Genomic DNA, 21,057 nt, shown 5'->3' on the forward strand with positions numbered 1-21,057 from the left:
CATTAAAACATTTGTTTCCAAGTGACCATGAGGAAAAAAGAAGGGAGGAGAAAGGATCCAGCTGAGATGATGGGCGGGGAAAGACTGGTGGTACCCACAGGTGTCATGAGTTTGCAGCACCTTTGCCAGGCTGAGCCCAGGGCTGGGGCAGAGCAGCTCCAGGGGAAAGCAAAGAGCTGAGAGCTTTGTCTTCTGCAAAGCCGTGGAGGGGATGCAGCAAGGTGAGATGCTCCCTTGCTGGGGACAACCCAGCACTGGCCATGTAATTGGGGTGTCCCACACACCGTCACCCATCGCACTCTAAGGATCCCCACAATTCAGGAGTGGAGCCCAACCCAGCAATTAACTGTATTTGCACCTCTGAATCTCATTTGGAGTGAGTGCTTTATCAAGGTCAAGTGGCGGAAAATGTATTTCTGTAGCTGTCTGCAGGATTTGGGAAGAACCCCCCCACTAAAAACCTGTTTTTTCGCTCCAATTTAATTTTTAGCCTATTAAGGATGGCCAGTGCTCCCCCCTGAGTCTGCTCTGGTTTTGGTCTGGAGGACCCCAAAGCATCCCCACCCTTCGATGCAGGAATTATTCCTGGGTGGCTGTCAGGGTCTGGGCACAGCCACGTCAGCGGCTTAGTGGGATTCGAGGCAGGATTAGACACCAAAAGGGATAACAAGAGAGGATAAAAGCTTAGAGGGGATAAAAACCCCTGGCATATCCAGGCACGAGGCAAATACTAATTGCCCGAGGTCAGTGAGGCAGTTTCCCTCCAGGAAGGTGATTTATGGCCACAGGTGGGATGTGGCTGCGCTGGAGCTGGGCACACTGGCATATTGCTGTGGCCACAGCCAGCAGCCAGCACTGGTCCCTAGAAGCAAAGCTGAGATTTTCCCCAATTTGGATAGAGAGGTATGGAGGTTCAGGTGCAAAAAGGACGCGTATGTGATGGTAAGTTTGAAGAAAGCACCCCCAGCTTGGCATCAGTTAACAGTTCAATGTGTACCCCAAAGACTTAGATCTGTTCTAATTCCCTTGGTGTCCTGTTTAAGACGATCCCAAGCATTGGCACTAACAAGGTAAATGATGAATCCTGCTGCTTTCTGCAGCGGGGTGTTCCCCAAATACCCTTATTTTAGGAGGAAGGGAGCCCAGGCTGGACTGGATCTCAGCAGCCTCCTCCGCGCCAGCTCCACGGGTCCCATGGCCACATGCCCCCCGGCAGGAGCAGGCAGCAGGAGTGGGCAGCACATCCTTCACCCGCATTGGGGCTACCCAGCTCCCTCTGCCCCCGGGAGCCGATCTGGGGTCCCTCCTGCCTTGTCCCAGCCGATGGAGGACTGTCCCTCCAGCTGGTGGGGGGCACCACATGCCCTGATGCAATGAGAGGTCTGTCTGCACCGGGCTCAGTGGAACCCAAACTCTTGAGGAGGGTGGAAATAAAAGCCACCAGTGCCAACCTACTGGACTCGGTGGCCTCGTGTCAGGCAGTGGCTTATGAAAAAGTCATCAGCGCCAGGCTGCCACAGGCCGTATGCCAGGGCAGGGGAGAGGTGTCTGCTGGCACCATCTGGGCATGGTCTTGGGCTTCTCTCTATCTCACTGGTGGTGTAAGTTGGATTTTTCTCCAGGGTGGTGGCACTTGAGGGGTTCTTATGGGGCTGGGTGACTTCAAATCAGTGCTGGGGGTGGCTGAGGAGCCGCTCTGGGGGAGGAGGGCAGGTAGTCTGATGCTCTGCAGTGTGGTCCCTGACTGCATGTGGCAGTCACATCACCACCCTACCTCAAATCCCACTGAATTTGGAGAAGAGCATTTCGCTGGTGCTGGGCTGGGGCTTGGACATGCAAGGATCATCATCCATGGGCTGCTGAACGGGCTCCTAAATTCCCCTGCACCCAGCCAGGCTGCGCTGCGCAGGACCTGGGTATGAGCCTGCCAGCGACACGCATACGTGCGGGATGCAGCGATGGCACACACGTCCCCTTCTCCAGCTGTAAGTAGAATCAAGATAATGCCTTATTCTTCTCTGCAGCACGACCAGCTCCATCTCTGCTCTGCTCTACCCGGCCTGGGCCAGAGGAGAAGAGGTTCGCTCCCAGCTGAAGGGAGGCACATGCCTTCCCCAGCTCCCAAGTGATGCTCGTCCTGCTGCTTGCACAGAACCCCTGTGCGCAATGCCCCACTGATATTAGGAATCTGTTTTCTTTACCTGAATCTTGCTCTGCCACCAGCCTCACAGGATCCTGTATGAGGACTTCTCCTCTGGTTAGGATGGGACCCAAAGGGGATGTGCAGGGGCAAGACTGCAAGACAGAGCTACTCCTACCCAGGAGCCGAAATACACACTGAGGCCAAACTACAGACAAGTGAGAGTTCACCTGGGATTTACCGGGTATTTTTAAGACCAGATGTAAAACCCAAGCCCTTGCTATTTACAGTCATTAAATGTCCCCCAGTTCATTCTGCAAAGGGTAGGCACATTAACCTGCTGGCCCAGCTGCCCTCTGCAAACCACATCCTCATCACACAAATTCCCCTGACATTTGAAACTGCTCTTTTTTCCAAACCTGCTGCCTAGTCTCACTTCCCAACCCAGCATTTTGAGGCTGGGCATTTGCTTCTTGTCTTTCCTGAGGATCTTATAGCATAAATGATGCTGCGGAGGAAGAAGAAAAGACCTGTTATCATAGCAGCAGGCATAAGAATGTCTCCATTGCGAAGAGATTAATTTTTGCTCCAAGTAATACCCGGGAACTACAGGGAGAAGCCCTCCCTCGGGCAGCGAGGGGCAGGTGGGCAGAGCATCCCCCCTGCCAGGGCTCACTGCTGCCTGTTCTGCCTTTGCCACCTCTCATGCCAGCTCCCATTTCCATGGAAACCTGCCCTCCTCGCTCCTTCCCCTGCCTGCACTCCTGCTAATTTAAGGAAACCGGTTCCTTTCTGCTCCCTAAGGAGCTGCCTGGACCGGCTGGAGACAACCCACCTGGGCAGGCAGCGAAGCCCCTCTGCCTGCCTGTACCTGGCAGCCCCTGCCCACCACTCACAGGGGTCTGGGCAAAGCTTGGGGTGTGTGTGTGTGCCCCTATTTCTGCTCTCTGGCAGCTTGGGCAGGGAAGGGCAGGATCCCTCCTTACTTCTGCCCCTTTAGCCTCCTCTCCTCCCTCCTGGTCCTTTCTGTGGCTGTTTCTCCTCTCCTAACACTCCTTATCTCTCCTCCCCCCCATCACTCTCCCTGGCTCTGTTTACATCAGTAAAACACTTGTCCAGGTCAAACACGTTTTCCTGATAAACACATTTCCATTGATTGCTGGAAAGAAAAATCCTCCAGAGAAGCAGATTCTTTGCTCTGGGAATTGATAACACCTCCAAATTCCTCTTATCCCCTGCCACAGCCCACCATCCTGGTGAGGAGGATGTGTTTTGGGGACACCCATGGAGTGGAGGCAGGAGTACAGGTACAGGATGTAGGATATGACACCCCCAGAAGATGCATGATGTAAAGCACCTATAATTCCACCTGGGAGACTGAAAGCAGGGCCCAAAGCACTGACCTCTTCCATGCTGCACCCATGGCTGACAAACCACCTCCAACTGCTTCCCCAAGGCAAGCGCCTCAGCACGTCGGCACCTGCACCCCTGTCCGTGCAGGCAACACATCGCATCCCACTTCTCTTCCCTGGGCCTGCCCAAGCATTCCCGTTTCATGCTGGAAATCAGGGATGCTTGGGTGCTGCCTGAGCTCCTCTGCCAAGCCCTGTGGAGGGGATGGCAGGTGAGGTGCCGCTGTGCAGTGCTGTGCAATGGCTGGAGTTCCGCAGGCCACTAATGCACTTGCGATGGGGAAGATCATGCATCGCTACATCGAGTGATTTAGCCATAAAGCTGCAATCAATAAAGAGAAATTTAAAGGGATTAAGCTTTCTGCCTCTGCCACAAATGAGATGCTCCCCATCAGGGTCTCACCTCCTGGACCACATCAGCTGCCTCAGGACCTCATGGGTGAGAAGTGTGGCCATGGGTACCCACTGAGACCCCCCTGGGTACCTGCAGGGTTCACTCAAGAGGCATTTTTTTAGACTAAAAGTGCTGAATGACATATAATCTACTGTGAAAAATGATGCTTTTCCCACCCATCTGGTCAGTGGTTCACCATCCTCTACAGCAAAATACACACAAGGTGATGCTGGGAAACATCACAGCCCAGTGAGCCTTGTCACTTGGCGTGGGGAGAAAACATATTCATAATACATCATAATAATAATTATATATTGATAAATAATTAATAAATACATAAAAATGATAAATAATAATTTGGGCTAGGAAGAAACCAGCCTAAGTACTCCGTATGCCTCCTATAAACTACCGGAGCCCTGACCCGAGGGAGCCAGAAAAGCGCTGTGTGCTGAGGCATAAGGAGCTGTAATAAATTCAGAGTTTCCAGGAGACTTTCATAAAGTCCTTCTGCAGAGGCTATTAAGGGAACTAAGACAAGAGGTGAAAGTTTGTTACAGCTCAGAAATGGTCTAGAAGACCGAGAAAAAGATAGATAAAAGAGATGAGCAGTGATGAAGGCATCCGATGGGGTGCAGAGCTTGGGACAATTCCTGCCCCAGGGAGGTGGCTGGACCGTGTAGGGGGCTGCAGGAGGATGTGCCATGCCTGTCCTCGGGAGCTGGGTTGGTTCTGAAGCAGAAACTAAACCTCATTCATCCCTGGTGTGGGTGTTCATTCAAAACGAACGCTGCCTTTGACGCTGAAGATGCTGATGCCATCTCCCTCCCGAAAGCGTCCAGCCTGCACACTAACAACACAGCCCTTAACCCCCCCAAAAAGGTTGGGTTTACCCCAGGCTGGCCTCACCGATGCCGCCAGGCACCCCGCTGCTGGTCAGAGTCTGTGTACCCCAGCTCCATCATGGATTTCACCCAGCTCCAGCCCAATTTACAACCTGCATTGGGTCGGGGGGTGCTTGGGAGGTGCTGTGGGGACATCCCTGCCTCTCCTCAGGGCACCACCTTTGGGTCTACTCCTTGCTTAGAGGGTGAGGATGACCTTTCCCAAAGGCCAAACAAGACCCTGGGGTATCCATGAATTGAGGGGGGGGTTAAACCCCACCAGGCTCACCCCCCCCGCCCCGTCCCACCCAACTTCACATCTCCACACCCCCGGTGTGAGGGCTGCAAACGCCCAGTGCCTACAAAGCCCTGCCCTGCTGGGATGGATTTTTTTAATTGGATTGTGACAAACATTTAATACCTAATAGAGCTCACACCGGCACAGTTAATTAAGAAGGTGACTAATCCAATTCACTCGTGGTAGTGCAGGAAGAGAGGAGCAGGGGGGAGTGAGTCTGCGTGTATGAGGGGGGCAGTGGTGGGGAGGGAGCAGGGGATGGGGAAAAACCAGCTCAGTGGCTACCACCCTTCGTTTCATTTTGTGTGCGTGCATAAAAGATGAAGAAGGACTTTTCTCCCATTTCCTCTTCCCTTTGCAAGCACCAGAGATGCTGGGTAAATGCATAGCTGTCTCAGGCTCTGTGTGAGCATCACTAGGGTACCAGCCTGGGGGAGGGTAGAAATTCGTGGCAGATCGGATGCTGGCAGCTGAAGGCTTCTTGGGGCTTGGCCACAGAGATGCCCACAGCCCAAATCTTGCTCTGTATTTTGAAACACCCCTCAGCTGGTTTTCCAGCTCTGGATGGGATGCCGAGACCCAGACACCACAGAGCATCCCCCCTCCAGAGGGGACCCCACTGCAGGGCCAGTCGCAGGCACGTGGGGCCAGCAGAGCCAGCTGTGGCAACATCTGTATGCCACTCACTCCCCGTCCCCCCGGAGTTGATAAATAAAACAAGTGGAGTTATTTTGGCCCCGGGGACAGGGCTGTCTCCCAGAGCACAGAGCTGCTCTTTCTCCATCTCTCCATGGTGCCCAAGTTCATTGTTATTCCCCAGTGGAGAACAGGACGTGGATTGAGCCGAGGTCCCCATCTGCGGAGGGCAGACGGAGAGAGACTCTCTTCATATTAGCGCCTAACAGCATCAATAGCGCTTTTAAATGAAGCCCCAGGGGGAAACAAAAGGCCGGAGTGGGGAAGAGCGTGTGGGCGAAGCCAGAGAGGGATGGGGGGGGGACGACGGGGACAAGCCAGGGAGGAGGGGAGAGCAGGATGAGCTGCAGAGGAAGATGGGGCGGGGGGGGAACAGAAATGAAGCAGCTACATATAAACCATGTTTCCTACCGAAAACAGGGCAGCTGGAGGACCTCGAGATGCAGCCAGCAGTGCCACAAGTGCCAGGTACCAGGGATGCGGGTAACATTGCCTGCCTCCAGCTCAGCCATTGCCCACCACCTCCCGCCCAGCAGGAAAGTGCCCAGCAAGTTAATCGGTGTCCCGCTGCAATTAGTCCTCATTATGCAAGGCTAGCAAAAGGAGATGCAGCTTTAGCAAAATGACAAGTGGCTATGTTAAAATTGGGGATGAAAAAAACGCAGCAACCCAAAGGAAAACCACCCAGCCTCTGCCCAGGGATGCTGCCAGGCTGGGGCCAGCAAGCACACACAGGCAGCACTGAAAGCGCCCGCTGGGACCCCATTGGGGTGCGTGGGGTGATGGGTGCACGTCAGCCAGACACGGAGCAGGTGACAACAGCATCCAGGAGTTAATGAGGAATTACACAGAGGGTTCATCCCTCCTGTGGCCATGAATGAAATGCCCCCTGGGACACTCCCTCATCATCCCCCTTGCAGGAAATAATTACTTAAGTTAAAATTATTTACTAAATGAGGCAATCCTCGGCGTGCTATCTTAGAGCCGTTTACCCATTTTACTTTGTTACTAGTGCTACATAATAAATTAACTGTGTAATTAAAGATAAGTTTAATGCTGATGCTTTGCAGAGGGATTTTCTTTTAAGTCTCCATGCAAGTACAAGCATCCCTTCCAAAAACACGGGCATCGAGTGTTGTGTGAGGAGGGGCCGAATCCTGCGCCACAGCCGTGGGCACAGGCAGGCAGGGCCAGGCGGGGCACCGATCCCCCGTGACAAACACTGGGTGCTGTCAGCACCAGCAAGTCCCCTTGGGGAGCCCCTCGCTTCCCCAAGGGACAACAACCAGATCGAACTCAATCAATCTGCGTTTTAATTACCGGCCGTGCTCTCGCCGCGGGGATGCTGAGCTGTCTGCAGTGTGAGCTCAGCTGCCAGCAGCCAAAATTGCCGCTGGTGGAGCTCCCTGCATGTCCCCTGTGTTGTTTAGGAGGGACATGGTTGTGCTCTATCGACAGGACCTATTCCTGGCTGCCAGGCTGGGCAAGGCGAGACTGCAAAACCCCACGGGGACTAGAGGACTCCTCCACCAAAACCCAAAGGAAAATAAAATACCCACTTTAGGAATCCACAGTTTCAGGGATTTCTGCTGACTAACATAGTTTCAGCCAAAATGAAGGAAGCCAGCGGGGAAACAGCTTGAGACCTTCACCCAGAAACATTTCCCTGACGGAGATGATCTTCCAGGACCACAATGGTGGGACTGGAGCCCTAAGGGTGGGATCCATGAGGGGCCGCATGACCCGGGACATGCTCCTCCTGCTTGCTCACACGTCCTGCACCCACCACCCCGCTCCAGCACGGTGCAGCGGGGCTCAGGGGTCACCTCTCCTGCTGGAGATGAGCTCAGAAAGCCAAAGCCCAGCCTTTCCCCATGCTGGCCATGGGTGGGGGCAGCCGTCCCGAGCGCTTGCCTCCCGCTGCAGGCAGTCCGGCATGGTCCAAACGCATCAGTATTGACTCAGCAATCAATTTTCAAATCCCAGGCAGCGGGGCCAAGGAAGAGTAATTACGCCGGCCAGCCGTGTGCTCCAGCTAATGCAAATGGAGCAGTTTTCCCTTGGGACATTGCCTCACATCCCATGATGGCAGGCTCTGAAACAGAGAGTGGTGCTGGGTGGGCAGAGTTAAGGCTGTTTTTCTTCCTCCAGGGAGGATATTTGCACTTTGGATGGAGAGCTAGCACCCACTGGAGCATGTCTGCTCCCCAGGCGCCTCTCCAGCTCCCCATCCACAGCCCCCAGCCCCACACGATTGCAAGTCGGGTCTTCTTCCCAAGTGAGCGAGAGGAAGAGGAGGCAGCTGTCCTGGGGATGAAGGACGGAAAGCTGAAATAATTTCTCCCTCATGTGATGGCTCTCATGAGCGGAGGGAAAGGAGAGAAACAACCCCTCGCCTCTGCCAGACCTCTCTCCTGGAGGTCAGCCATTACCAAAGGACATTTCTACACTTGTAGTAGCTACACGCACCTCATTTCCACAAAGTGTGGGTGATTTTAAGAGCTCCTGCAAAAGGAGAAGGAGTTCCAGTTGGGCCAAGGGAAATGAGGTGGGCTGGCTACATCCCACGCTTACCCAGATACCAATTAAACATCCCTGAATAAGTCCTCTAACGATGACCCACATGACCATGCTCTAGCAGGAGGCTTCAAATCTCATCCTCCTGTGGTGGCTGGCTGTGGAGGACAAGCGCTGGGGTTCTGCGTGACCTGGGAAAAGGGATGGGGAGCAGAAATGCCTGCCAAAAAGCGCTTGTTTAGCACAAAAGTTGAGAGAGGGGCAGGGAGGAGGTGGGAGGTGGTAGCTGGGGTGGGTCTTAGCTTGTTCTGGGTCAAGCTGCTCCCCAAACCCAACAGTTTAGAAGAAAAAGGTTCGGATTAAAATCTCTGCCCACCAGACCTCCGAGAGACAGGGACCTCAGTGAGCCCATACCCCCTTTGCTGTCTCTTTTTGCAGGGGTTTTGGGGGGACCCAGCCCCCTTCCTACCCTCAGCAACCCCAGCGAGCATGAGGGGAGAATTTAGTGTCCCTGGAATTTCCACCCTGCAGGCAAGTCTGGCAGCAGCCAACCATGGGGTATCAAAACCCATACCCCATGAGGGTCTCCAGCGTGGGGAAGAGGAGAGGGGACATGTGACATCCCGCAGCTGTGACACCTCCACCACTCTCATGTGTTCCCAAACTCTGCTGACTCGGATGCACATGCGCCCGCAGGACGAGCTCACCGTGCTGGCTTATTAAAAGCGTTGTGTTTTACTGAAGGCGGCCGGTTGAAGCTGGGAGACATAAGACAGGCAGCTGCCGGCTTTGCTGCCTGCACCTTGCCAGTGCTGCTGCCCTGCAGATGCTTTACCGGAGAGAAACGTGCTGGCTTATGGAAATACAGGGCTTTGACATTGCAGAGCATCAAGGAAAATAGAGGGGTTAAAAAAAGGACCAAACAATTACAAACAAGGGGCTCATCAAGGAGCTGCCGGGAGAGATTGCAACGGGTAATTAGAAAGGGAAAATAAAATCAAGCTCCGAAATGAGGATGACATGCTGGGCCGGACTGGGGAGGCACAGGAGGAGAGGGGCTCTTAGCACCCCACAGCAGCCCCTGAGTGGGAGGTTTGCCGCTGAGATTTTGGCAGGAAAGGATGGTCCTTTGAATATTAATTCAGTCAGAAAACTCCCCAAGCTGGTCCAGAGGCCAAGAGGCGGGTGGGGACGTGATGTCTCAACAGGCAGCACCGAGCTGGCTGCCAGCTCCAGCTGCCCATCCCTGGGCTGGATCAGTCCCACTCCTCCAATCTGTTTCAGGGAATATCATCATCAGTTAATTAGTGCAGGGATGCTGCTGCCCCAGTGGGAAGGGGCTCTCTCACCCACACTGCAACCCCCTTCTTCAGCCAGGGAATAGCGGGGAGGGATGGAGGGGAGAGGCCCTGCCAGTCCCCATAACACCCAGCTGAAGCAGCTCCCTGCAGGGCTGAGGGAGCATAGGGAGCTGATGGAGATAATCCTTAACTAAAGGTCTTTAAAGTATAGAAATTAAAAAAATTTAAAAAACAGAAATAAAATCCTTAACTAAAGGTTGGCTACAAGGGAGCCCAGCACCCCGGTGTTAGTTTCAGGCGCATTGGTAAGGAGGCTTGAACCGCCTTGTGAGACGTGGGAGAGCACTGGGGGGGAAAATCCCTTCCAGGCCAAGGGATGGACAAACAGTACCCGCCAAACGTGCCCCATTATTTTCTATTTTTGTTTTCAATTTCCTATCCCTATTTCTTTCTTATTTCCTTATTTTATTTCTTGCACAGTGAAGGTGACACCGGGCTGAAAGCAGTGATGTGGGTTAGAGAAGACAGAGAACTAATCATGTTGTCAAACAGGTCCTGTAGAGACCTCGAACTTAATGCACTTAATGCCACAGGATTTACCAGCCACCTCCCAGTAACTCCAGCCAGCACACTGGGCACAGTTAGAGACCAGTTCCCAAGGGCTGAGAGGCTCCAAGGAGTCCCAGGCTTTGCTTTCTCCGGGATTTTAACCCTGGCCTGGCTGTAGGATGCTGCTCCCTTGGCTGGGACCACCCTACAGAGAAGCAGCATCTAACAACATTGACTTTTTGTTTCTTGTTACAGGTGCAATTAAAAGGAGAGAGGATTACAGGCAACGGCCACGCTGTGTCCCCATCCCTCGGCTGCTGTGTGCTGCCTTTCTCTCTTCTGCCTGGGCAGTTCCATCAATGGATCGACTTCTTCCCCCACCTAATTTATGGCTCCTTTATGTTTGTTTATATAATATGGTTAAACATCTACTTTACACCCTGCATGCTTGTAGTCACTAATTAGCATTTTTCTCGGTGTTTATTGCATTTGCTACGCGCTCTGGCAAGATGAATGGGAGCAGGGAGAGGGCTGGGAGCCCCAGAGACATCCTGAGCCTGGGGCAGGAGCCCCGGCCCCCAGCCCACCCCAGCGCAGCAGGTTTGGGTGCCTGTCCCCTGCCCTACCCAGAGCTGCAGATGAAGCTATTGGTGGCCAGAGCTGTGGCTGTGGCAGGGAAGGATTCCTCTAGGATTTATTTCTGCCTCCTAACATGGTCCTTGAGCTGCCTTAGCAGGGATTGGGTAGCCTGGGGCATCACTGTCAGAGAACAGCAAGAGATCTGTGTCCACCTCCAAGGCTGCTGCCCTGTGTCACCGCAGCCTTCTGTCCTCACCTTGCTGGTGCCCAAAGCCACCTGCTGAGTCCCTCTGAGCAGGTTTAGGGTACAGGGCAGGGTGGGGAGTTCTCCGTGTGTGTGTGTGACTTGAGCTCCCCTGTACCCCACAAGCAGCCCCCTGGACACGGGCAGCCCAGTCCATCCCCGCCCACAGAACCGCCTCTGCTCACCGGGAGCTGAGCCCAGAGGAAACCCCAGCTTCAGCCCCAAACAAGCCTTCTCCTCAGCCTTGGTTTGCCAGAATTTACAGCCAAATCCCACCCCAGCAGCAGCATGATGAGCCTTGGCAACCAGCACTGTACCTTCCAGTTCCGCTGATATGGATCTACATGTGGGTCCATGCCCCTCCAAGGGCCACCTCTGCCCTGTGGCCCCAGTGAGAGCCCCAGCCCCTGAGGAGTCACCACCTCTTGCTGCACAGGTACCCAGGGGCAGACCTGCTCCTCCTGGCAGGCTGGTGGGGCCGCTGATGCTCTGGGGCCCCTCTCTCCCACCAAACCCACTTGTCCAGCATCCCGTCCTGGGGATTCGCACCCCATCGCTGTGAGCACAGACCTGAGAGTCAAATAAACAGACAAACTCATGCTCCACCAAAGGTGCAGGAGAACCCTCATCTGGCCCCCCCTGCCTGCCTGCCTGGCCTCCTCCTGCCCATTCCCCATGCCGCAGTTTCCCTGCCTGCAGACACTCGTCCCATGGGGGTGTGATGCGGGGGGCAGCCACAGCGATGCTGCTGGCAGAAAGTGACCCGCAAACCTGGCCCTTCCTTGCCACCCCAGTGCCACCGCAGGAGGAGATGTCTAGTCTCAGGTGCCTAGCCAACACACAGCCAGGAGCCTGCAGCAGCGAGGCGCTTCCCACTTCCAGCCAGGAGGGCAGGATACAGGGATGCTTCTTTCCCCCTGGCTCTGCAGAGCCTTGGCAAACCCCTTGCCTCTTCAGGAAGCATCTCCCCACCGGGCTCAGCCTCCTTCTCCTCTCTGGACAGATGGATTCTGCCAGAAGCCGTAACAGGTAACTGCTAACGAAGCATGCCTAATTAACGTGTGCCTCAGAAACACCCTTGCCGCCCCTTCCTCCAGCTGCTCGCCCCCCCTTCTGCTCAGCGGTGACCTCGCCAAGCCAGTGCTCTGCTCCCCGGCTTTAAAAGTCGCAGCTCAGCGCAGGCTCGGGGAGCATCGTTCAGCCCAGAGCTCTCAGACGGCCCCTTCCAGGGGTCAGCTCTCCCAGAGAAAGGGACCCTCGCCGCCCACCAGGCACTCGTGAGCAGGCAGGAGAGAAGGCAAAAATCCCATTCAAACTTTGGTGAATTGGGACAGAAAGCCGGGGTTAGGGCTCCGCAGCGAGCCTGGGGGGGCTCCGTGTCGGCCAGCAGCGTGCGGGGGCAGCCGTGTGCGGGAGGGAAGGGCTGCGCAGGGCTGCTCCCCCCGCCGGGGTCGGGGATGCTGCGTCCCCGGCACGGCCCTGCGGGGACCGGGCTGCGCTGGGCGCCCGGCGGAGGGGAGCGGCGGGCAGCGGGAGGGAGGGAGGGCACGGCGTGGGCAGGGAGCTGGAGCTGGAGGGGGAGAGGGTGTGAGTGAGCCCCCTCAGCGCTGCCGGCGAGTATGCAGCAAGAAACCTCCTCCCCTCCCCGAAATGTCTCCTCTCGCCGTATGACGCAGGTGCCAAGAGCCAAATTTCTTTAACCTCATTCCAGCAACAAAAGGAACTTGCAGAAAGTGCGGGCAGCGTTTGCCCCCCGCCCCAAACCCCTACCGCCTTCCCCCGCACAGCCCCCCGGGGCCCGGCCGGGGGCAGCCCGCAGCGCGGCGGGGGAGCCGCGGGTCCCTTCCCGGAGCACAAACGGCCGCGGGCCGGGGCGCGGCCACCCGCGGGGCGCGGAGCCCGGAGCGCGGACGCGGAGCCCGGGCCGCGGAGTCCCGAATACGGAGCCCGGAGACGGAGCGCGGACGCGGAGCCCCGAATGCGGAGCCCGAGCGCGGACGCGGAGCCCGGAGCCCGGGACGCGGAGCCCCGAGCGCGGAGCCCCGAGCGCGGCCGCGGGGTGCGGAGCCCCGGACGCGGAGCCCCGGACGCGGAGCCCCGGACGCGGAGCCCGATGGCGGCCGCCCGCCGAGCGCGGCCGCGGAGCTGTCCGCGGTGCTGAGCAGACTCACCGGGCCGGGCCGGGCCGGCGCCTCCTGCCGCCGCCGGGAGGGAAGTGGGGCGGCCCCGCTGCGGGGTCCCCGGGCTCGGCCTGGCGCCCCGCCTGGCGCCGGCAGCCCCGCTGGCTGCTGCGGCGGAGAGGAGGGACCCCGGGACTGCCGCGCTGCCGCTCCCTCTCCTGCTTAAATTTCAGCAGCTCGGTTTTTTTTTTTTTTTTCCCCTTGTTTTTTTTTCCCTCTTGCTCTCCCCTCTTCTCCCTCCGCTCCCCGCTCCGGGCTCTCCCAGCACGCAGCCACCTAGTGGGCAGAGGCGGGAGGAAAATCCCACCCGCAAACCCAGGCGGCCCCGCCGCATCGCATCCCACCGCCCCCCGCCGCCCCCGGGGACCCCCACGGCCCCGCACCGCCCGCCGCCGGGCACCGGCTCCCGGGGGGAAGCGCCTGGAAAAGGGGGGGGGGGGGGGGAAGGATGCCACTCCACAAAATGGGATGCAAACCAAAAGTGAGAGCCAACTGAGTTCAGCCTCATCCTTACTGGGCTCTGAATGTGAACCAGCGTGGCCGCAAAGATGGTCCGAGGGCTGGAGCCCCTCTGCTGTGCGGACAGGCTGGGAGAGCTGGGATTTGAGCCTGGGGAAGGGAAGAGACCTCCTAACAGCACCAGTGCCTAACAGGAGCTTAGAGGAAAGATGGGGATGGTGGTGGATTCCCCTACTTCGGCCACATTTAAGATTCCTCTAGACAAGGTGCCGGGCCATCTTGTCTAGACTGTTTTTGCCAGGAAAGGCTGGACCAGATGATTCTTGAGGACCCTTCCAACGTGGTAGTGTAGGAGTCTACGATTTCTTTTACAGGGTATGTTGCAATAGGACAGGGAGTAATAGTTTTCAAGTAAAAGAGGGTAGTGATGAGAGCAGTGAAGCACTGGCATAGGCTGTGCAGAGAGGTAGTAGGTGCCCCATCCCTGGAAACATTCAAGCTTAGGTTGGATGGGGGTCTGAGCAACCTGACCTAGCTGAAGATGTCCCTGCTTAGGGCAGGAAGATTGGACTAGCTGACCTTTAAGCGTCCCTTCCCACCCAAACCATCCTATGATTCTATAACCCCACACAACAAAGTTTGGGTCTACTCTCCCTCCAAAGGTCTGGGAGGGATCTGGGGGGGATTTCCTACCCAGCTGGGAGGTTGGGGTATCAAATTGTACATCACTGCCCGGACAGGGGAACAGAGCTGCTTGGTTGGGGAGGAGAGGGCAGAAGCCTCAGCCTCAGCATGGGGACTGAAAACCATCCTCACTCTGGTCCCTCTTTGAGGGTCACCCCCAGCTCCCCTTCCAAGCAGGATGGGGAAAGAGAGGGATGTTAGCATTATACATTGCCTCCGACCGGCTGTCAGACCTTGGGGAAGTGGAAGGATAAATGGTCAAGCTGGCAGTAGGTACTTCTACACCCATCCTTACTTGACTTGGTTAAAAACACCCGAGTTTATCACTCCCCACTATTTCTGTACAGCCAGAGGCTGGCCTCACCAAGACCACCAGAAACAAGCCTCCATCCCCAGTGGTCACTGCCTCAAATACAGCCAGGAGAAATTTTCAATCGAATTCTCTCTTTGCAGGTTAAGAGCCATTGAAGCCATTTGTGAATTCCTGACAAACTCACCCAATTACCATCACTCAGCCAAAATAATGCAGGAAAGATGCCGAAGAGGCTGTAATGTCATATTTTAATATCTTTGGAGCACTCTAATTCCTTTTAACACCAGAACCTACCTGGATATTCAAAGTCATAAGCCTCCAAAAGCTTTTTGCTCAACAATGAGTAATGTTCTGGTAGAAGATTTTTTTTTCCAGCTGAGCTGGTAAACCAAAGTTGAAAAAAGCAAGTCATTCTAATTCTGCGTACAACTTTTAGATGCAGTTTCCACAGGTGGCTCAAACATTTTCCTGGTAAGCTGCTCCGTCAGCTGAGAGACTCCCATCCTGATAAGTTAAATCAGACCTTCCTTAGTCACGGTAACCTGGTGGCCCTAAAAGTATCCGTGACTGCAGAGATATAATTTCATTTCCCAATTTCCCCACATCGCTTTGGGTAAATTGCCTAATCTACCTCTACCTCCATGAAATGGAAGTTCATTGAGAGATGTAAAGCCCATTAAGAACGATGAGATGCTTCAGCTTTGTAGATAAGTGCCCACTTAGATGTACAGGGAGTCATCTATCTGCACCTACGTGCACAGACATCCTACAGAGTGAAACCCACAGCCCCAAGGGAGTAGGCAGGGATTTTTGATGGCCTCACTTCAGACACCAGAGCTAACTAAACCTGGTTGACCTACACCCAACGGGTACCACCAGTGAGGTGGCATGCAACTTTCCTACCATAATGCAAAAACCCGAGTTGGAAATGAGGTACCTCAGCTGCAAGAAAACTCCCTTTTTGGTTTTACAGATGTACCAGCAAGACAAAAATTACGTTCCTTGGACCACACATACAAAAAACCCCAAGAAACCATATGCAAGATTGAAACTGCTGATCAGGCCCTCCTGGCTTTATTCACCCGGGCTTCTTGTTGTGGTGGGCAAAAGGACCTGGCTGGGTCCTGCCTTGGAAGTTGAAATCACAGGAGCTGGAGACAAGGAGGTCACTGCTCCTCTTCAGCTTCCAGTCATGATGACAAGCTTGCAAGTCAAAGTGGAGGGCAACATCCCTGAAAGTCATGGCATTTTAACCACCACCATGCATGAAGGAGAGGTTTTTTGCCCAAGTTGCTCAGGGCAGGGTGGCTGGGTATCAAAATGGCACACTTGAATTCCTGTGGTAGTGAAGGTGCAAGGAAAAAGCAGGGTCTAAGGCTGTCACAGCCCGCCTAAGAGGAACCTTAACAAAACCCATGGCGAAGCTGAGGAGCAACACACAAAATCCCTTGCTCTTAAATGTACTTCAGAGCAAAACACACCCCCAAAACGGGAAACTTGCTTGTTTTGTATTGAACACAAGACACACCTTGGTCTTGGTCTGAAGGGGTCCTGGGGCATCATTCTGGGAAAAACTAGAGGTCTTCATTTCAAAGATATCTTTGGGGACATCATTTCAAACCCCTGTCCCCCCTCCGTTTGTGCTGTTTCCTGCTCCTTGGGGCTCTGGCCCATAAACACACATGCAGCCCGGGCACCTTCACGCTTCCCAAGCCTGCCTTGCTGATGCCAGCGGGATTTGGTCTCAGCTGGACACCCCAGGAGTTTCTACCTCCCAATAACATGGTGCATTAGGGAAAAGCACAAGACCTTCTGGCCTGGCCTGGCCTGAAAACCCCAGGATCCCTTCTCTGTGCGGTCCCATTTGGGGAGATGCCCAGCAGTGAGCTGCTGCTGTTTCCAAGCTCTCCCCTCCTGCCGTTCCTCTCCCAGCACAGCCCTCAAGAAACACCTGGATGGAAACACAGCCGGCACCCACCCGCATCCCTGGGCACTGAGCATCCCTGCCGTTTCCCCTGGGTGTGCAGGGGCATGGGAACTCTGTCCTTTCAGAAGAAGTTTGGGAAATGTTTGTTTCTTCTCCCATCACCGATGCTGGGGATGGCAGCCCCAGGGAGGGGATTTTACGCAGACAAAGCGAAACTGCCTCTTGGCAGCGGTGATCCTTGTGTGCGCGCAGAGGAACGAGCTGGGGTTCCCAGCTTGAATTACCAGAAAATTAAACATATGTCTCCATTCACCCAGGTGAGGAATTAGACGTTGATCCATCCTGATCCCATCTATTTAAATTACAGCCGAGGGCAGGCGCTGCCTTCCCCATGCAGAGACCCCAGGAAGGCTGAATAGTCTCGGAGAGGTCCCCAGCCCGCAGGGCTTCTCCTGGGCAGGGGAACACCCCAGGCACTGCAGCCCCACTGAGCCCCATGGGGGGGATGCTCAGGGACCTGGGGTGGATGCTTAAGGGTCATGGGAAGGTGTTCAGGGCCATGGGAGGATGCTCAGTGCCCTGGGGGGATGCTTGGGGCATCCAGGGGGTCTGCTCAGGGCCATGGTGGGGGATGCTCAGTGCCCTGGGGGAATGCTTAGAACCCCAGGGGGATGCTCGGGGCCATGGGGGCTGACAGCATCCTGAGCCACTTCCCCAGGAACCTGCAGCACACACAGGGTGGCATGTCTGTGGATAATAAGAGGGAGCGTATCATAAACCAGGAGTGATATTAAAAATGTTTGACTGTAATCATGAAAGCAATAAACCCAAATCTTTAAATCCATCTAATACCCTACAATCAAAACCCCCGAAATTATCTGCTATCATACAATGGCTGAATGAAGGCGAGCACTGGCAGGGGTGCGGAGAACAGTGGCGGAGCCAGCAAACAGCCCTGCAAAATAGATGCGAGCTTTATGGCAAGGCAGCCCAGGTGTTTTATCGGTCCATAGCACCAAGACATCAGTCCTCCCAGTGATGGGAAGGGAAAGCCTGATCCCAGCTTGCTGCAAAGAGCTTCCTTAGTGTAGGGTTTGTGTTTCTGAGAGAGAGCAGAAATACCTTGAGATGCTCCAGCAGTGGGAGACATGGCAAGCCTGGGTGGGAGATGTGCTGGCACCTATGACCCGTGTTGTCCATGAGGGTGTCTCCATCTTTGACCCTGCTGGCAAGAAGCAAACGGCCTCACTGTGAAGCTGGGAGAAGTTTGTGCTTTCAATGACAAAACAGTTCATCTAACATTTCATATGTGAATAATAAATATTAATATTATAGTATGGCATCACTGTGATGTCCAACTACTGCAGCAGGTGGGTTGAGCCAACATGGCTCTATACACAGTGCTCATTAGGAGAGAAGACCTTTTAGAAGACATCCAATAAACCCGTGCTTAGGGATCACCAAAAGCACATAAGAAACCAAATGGATTTTTTAATTTTACATTTTAAGGGAGGACATAACTTCGCGGCTGAGAGCACAGAGATGCATTGCCGGTTGTAAGAGGTGCCAAGGACAGGGCACCTCCTGTCTCTAGGTGTTGGTCATGTCCATCCTTCTCTATCCTCAGCCCCTCCTCAAGCATCCCTGGGAGAGCCTCAGAAGACGACAGTCACCCATAGGGCAGGGCTGAGGTTGGTTGCTGCTGCTGGGGGGGAGCAGCTGCAAAGCCATGCCCCATCCTTGGGTTTTAGGGTGCTGCTAGCAGCAATTTCCCTGCTTCCCCCTAGCATCAGCTGCATCTCAGTGCACTTGATGGCCTCTAAAGACAGTAAAGCACCTCGGATGGAGGTGTTGCTGCTTTGGGAGAATTTTTATTTCTTTATAAGAAATAAAAGCTCTTTATTTCAGCCTGATGTACAGGTGCATGAGCTGCTTTGCTGCTGACCTGTGCTCAGCCTCATCCCCAAATACCTCTCCATCCCACCTGAGATGGCTGGTGCCTGGACCCACGGGCCACAGGGAGAGTGGGGGGAGAGGTGCCACCCTGCAAGGGCTCCTCTGAGGGTCCCTCTTGGAGCTCAGACCACGCAGGAGGCTTTTCACCCAAGCCAGGCTGGCAGCGCTATGGGACAGCACACTGCCCCAGTGGCAGGGGACTTTGATACGATGCTGTCACCTCTCAGCATCAAAACACACTGCAAACTTGGAAAGCAACTAGTGGCACCCATGCCTGCAGCAGGGGATTTGGGCAGGCAAGGTGTGATGAGCTTGCAGGGACCAAGAGCTGGCATTGGGTTGAGCATCTCCTCCACTGACAAAACACAATGCAATCCCGGCAAAACAAGACACTACCCAGCTTTGCCAACCACGCTGGGTGCTCTGGGGCATTGCCTTCACTTTTTGTCTCCCCCACCACACCCCTGCTTGTGGCAGAATGTGCAGCAGCAAGGCCACCCTTAGCTGCTCAGAAATGCCCAGGTCAGCCGGGTCCCCTCCCTGGTCAGGTGGCACCGATGTGGTTTTTCTCCCCCTTTCCACCTGTCCGGGGTAAGCAATGCTGACGCTAACACTTCATCATCATTAAAGTATCATTGCCGTGACAAGCCCTTGCTTTCTCATCTGTCAGTGGTACCAGCCACGCAGAGAGCATCTCCATCGCCAGAATAAACAGCCCTTAAAAGTGCAGGCAAGAGGCAAAGAGCCTACGGGGGCTCGGAGCATCTGGGCAGAGAGGAAGCCCCCCAAACCTCCTTTCAAGAAGCCTTCTCCCAAACCTCCTGCCTCCCCAGGCAGCAGCACTGACCCACCAGCCAGCACAGCTGAAACCCTTGGCTTTACATCCCCATAAGAAGAGGCTTTGCAGGCTCGAAGACAGACAAATAGCTGTGTAAACAGCCATGGGGAAAACAGGCACCGGGAGACATCAGTCCAAGGACCGCATTAAACAGAAGGATTTTAAACCCTGATTTTTTATTACAAACAAGCATAATGTGTTCTCCACACGATCACTCCCTGTGGTGAAGCTGAGTGGGGAGGGTTTCCTTCCCCCTGTGCAGAAGAGGCCAAAAATCCCCCCAGATTGTCTCCTCCTCCTCATGAGAGGCTGGTGCCTGGGGGCTGCCCTGCACCTGGGACACACCATGCTGGGGATGTCCCCTCGCCTGGGACACACCATGCTGGGGATGTCCCCTTGCAGGCTGCGCAGTGCCGGGCTCCTTCCCCTTCCTCCTCCTCCCGGCCCCATGGGGCAAAGGCAGCTTCACAGCTCTGGTGGGAATTGCAGCATCCCCCAGCAACATCAAGGCATTACAAGCTCCTGGGATTTTTTAAAATGCAAAATGCCCTTTAGTGCCGCTATTGCCATGCACTAGGTTTTTCAATGTCGCAGGAGTGTATTCAAGTAATTAAAACCCATGTTCAGGCTGAAAATCTGATATTAAAATGAAACTCTGGCAGCTCCAGTGCTGTACAGCAGCCCCACAGCTGCCCACAGGAAAAACGAAGGAGGGATCTTTAGAGCCATGTCTCTGCCTTGGGATAAGGCCATGCCATCCCACCTTTTCCAGCAGGCTGGGCAGATCCCGGTTGCTTCACGTGCCCCCCCAGCTTACCTGTGTGGAGCTGCTTTCCTGCAGGAACCACCATGGGCCTGGGGTTTGCATGGAGGCAAATTTGTGCCCATTTTACAGCTGCGTAAAACCAAGCCCAGAGGCAGCGAGGGCAAGGCAGGAATTACGGGGATGGCTCAGCCCTTCGGCCACCCCAAACGTCACTTCTGCCAACAGACCAGGGTGGGTCACCAGGTCCTGCCAAGTTGGAGGCGCCGGGGGGGGCATTGGTCTGCAAGGAACCAGGACACAGTTACCGGCATTTCCATCGCTTGGCTGCACACAGGTGGTTAGGAAAAAAAATACGATAAATAAAGATAAATGGAGGAGAGCTGAGCATGCCGGCAACCCTTCTCCATCATTCCTTTTCTTCCCTAAGCAGATCAAATTATGACCTGAAATCACTGAATACATATTTTATTATGTGGATAATTTAAAGGATGAGGGTGCGACAGAGAATTCATAAGGTACAGTCATGTTAGAAGACAAAGAGTTCCCATTAATCTCCTACAGGAAAAAACTGAACAGGAGAAAAGGGGGGGGGGGGGGGCACAGGATGTAATTGATGCTGCCCTCTCCTCCTCCTTGTTCTTGGGTGAGCTGGGGCACACAGGGATGTCTTCTCCACTAACATCCAGACATAACCTGTTCCTTAAGATCTCACAAAATAGATGTGGCGCTCCTAGATCTTCCCAGCCCCGCCGCCTTTTGCCAGCAATGTAAACCCATCATTTCTCATCGCGTTTAAAGAGCTTGGAAATTAGCTCTCCTCCTCCATGCAGAGCTGGGGAGCATGGCATTGCTCCCATGGCGTTGGGATGCAGCTGCACCTTCCCCCCAGCCCTGGGCAGGGCTGCCCTGGGTGCCCCCCAGGA

At 54.8% G+C, this 21,057-nt stretch overlaps 1 protein-coding gene across 2 annotated transcripts in view; it reads right to left on the bottom strand.

Annotated features, from left to right (window-relative positions):
• Nucleotides 1–13,352, bottom strand: part of TNR (tenascin R) — an 85,354-nt gene extending 72,002 nt beyond the window's left edge. For both annotated transcript variants that reach the window (XM_055724216.1, XM_055724215.1), the window contains exon 1: nt 13,183–13,352. The gene's annotated coding sequence lies outside the window, so the exon portion shown is untranslated. The remainder of the gene's footprint in view (nt 1–13,182) is intronic.
• Between the last annotated feature and the right edge of the window lie 7,705 nt (nt 13,353–21,057).

Source organism: Falco cherrug, chromosome 12, assembly GCF_023634085.1.
Source record: "Falco cherrug isolate bFalChe1 chromosome 12, bFalChe1.pri, whole genome shotgun sequence".
Lineage (NCBI taxonomy): Eukaryota > Metazoa > Chordata > Aves > Falconiformes > Falconidae > Falco > Falco cherrug.